This window comes from Leptodactylus fuscus, chromosome 5 (assembly GCF_031893055.1).
Source record: "Leptodactylus fuscus isolate aLepFus1 chromosome 5, aLepFus1.hap2, whole genome shotgun sequence".
Taxonomy (NCBI): domain Eukaryota; kingdom Metazoa; phylum Chordata; class Amphibia; order Anura; family Leptodactylidae; genus Leptodactylus; species Leptodactylus fuscus.
In genome coordinates this window covers 113,834,609-113,836,935 of record NC_134269.1, presented here as the reverse complement: position 1 = coordinate 113,836,935, position 2,327 = coordinate 113,834,609, and positions in this window count along the sequence as shown.

The window sequence follows — 2,327 nt, the reverse complement described above, 5'->3', positions numbered from 1 at the left end:
TATAAGTGCTTAACAGGAATTAATACAAAATGGAGGTGAAATTTTCAAATTTGAATTTATTTTACTAATATTTTCGTTTAGCCCTAGAATTTGCACATTCACAAGGGGTTAAAGGAGAAAACGCGTCCCACAATTTGTTAGGCAAGTTCTCCCGACTACCATAGTACCCCACTTGTGGGTGTAAACTAATATATGGACGCACAGCGAGACGCAGAAGGGAAGGCGTGCCAAGGAGCTTTTAGAGGGCAGATCTGGCTGTGTTCAGTTTCAGGAACCCTGTCGCATTTACAAAGCCCTTGAGGAGTCAAAACAGTGGAAACCTCTAGAAAGTGACCCCATTTTGAAAACCGCACCCCTCAAAGAATTTATCAAGTGATGTAGTGAGCATTAGTAATCCCGAAGTGAATGTGTAAGCTGTGCGGAGTAAATTGGGTACACCAAATCCCATTCTATTTTCCCACCAGCTCCTATGACGCGGACGGGGAAGAGGGGCATTCTGGGGGATCAGCGCTGCTGTATTATCTGTCATAAGCTCTAAATATATGGTGTCCCCTGAAAACGCTTGCACCGCTTACACATTTCCTTCTAGTCGCAGCCACTTATGTCCTAATGATTTGGCGACTTTTGGGGTTTTTGTCTTCACATTGTACAAGGTAGATTTTTATTTTTATTTTCTGGCAATGTGGCCATATGAGGGCTTGGTGTTTGCGGTATTAGATGAGCTTCTCAATGCCACCATTTTGGGCCCTGTAACTTATTGACTACATTTTATTAACTCTTTCTGGGTGGGATGTAAAAGGAAACATCAATTCTGGCATTGCTTTTTAGCATTTATTTTTTTTCCCGTGCAGCGTACAGCATAAGTAACATGTTACCTTTATTCTGCGGGTCGGTACGATTACGGCGATACCTCATTTATATGATTTTTTAGTGCGTTGCTATTTGTGCAGAATAGAATTCAATTCAGGGAAAAAAATCAATTATTTTTGAACTAAATAGTCTGACCTATATATTTTGCCCAAATATATAGGGCAAAAATATGGGCAAAATATATAGGTCAGACTATTTAGTTACATGTCTTCTATTAGATAAGCAGCAGACGGCTTATTACCACTCACTAGGCACCTCCAGACTTGCCAGATCCCGTTGGCGTGGCGTTAGGCCAGTAACCTCGGGGGAGACAATTGCTGGAGTGCCTTACAGTATACAAGTGAGTTGGATACAATTTTTAACCGTGCTGTTTGTCTATTAGGCATGCTTTTTATGGTTGAGGGAGGCAGCTTAGCAATTATATATTGTGCTCAGCCAACAATTATATGAGACCCTCACATTTCCATGTTAGGTATCTACTTTGTCTGACCTATAAAATATATCTCTCTATCACTATTAGTTTCACTACTGTGTGGTGCACATGGTTTTATTGTGTTGTGTACTGTGACCAAGTGCAGAGATCCACTGTTGTTTCGTGATAGGAAACACATTTTTGGAATCTTTTTTATTCAAGTTATCAATAAAAGTTAAATTTTATCTTATTTTGTTCTAGATATATTTTCTCAGTGAACCGATACCAAATATGTAATGTTTTTTTTCTATTTTTCTTTATTTTACATAATAAAACATTTTCCATGTGGAAAATGGGATTTTTGGGGCTTTATTTATTTCTATTTTATTTTAAACTTATTTAAACTTTTTTATTTTTACTTTTGTCCAACTTTTTTTTCTTTCCCCATGGGGGATTGAAGCAGTGATCGGCTGATCACTGCTTCAATAGAGATACGCTGCAATACATGTGTTACAAGTGTATTGCATTGTATAGGAAGCTGTCAGCCTGCGTGGACGCACAGGCTGACAGCTTCATTTACGGCAGGATCAGCCAGGTGCGAGGACGGGGTAAGTGAAGGGGCAGACCCGGGGTCACGGATCAAACCCCGGGCTGCCCCCTACGAACACCGGCACCCCCCGAAACCAGCGCGGGGGGTGCCGATCGGCAACATTTTAGAACGGAACCCCGGAGGTGCCGGAGGTCATGTTGATCGCCGGTATATCAGGGGTTAACACCCGCGATCGGACCCGGTTCTGACCGCGGGTGTTACGGGGCATTGTCAGCCGTAACATACGGCTGACACCCACTGTGCATGGTGCGCACACAGTTTCTGTGTGCGCACCATGCATCCGCAGTAATAGTACGGCGGTTTGCGGGAAGCCCTTCCTTGCAGCGCCGTACTATTACGGCGAATGTCGGGAAGGGGTTAAAGGAAAAGCAGCTAAACTGACATTCAGAAACCATAACCCCCCCCCTTTTATGAGGGATTACTGAACCCTTAACC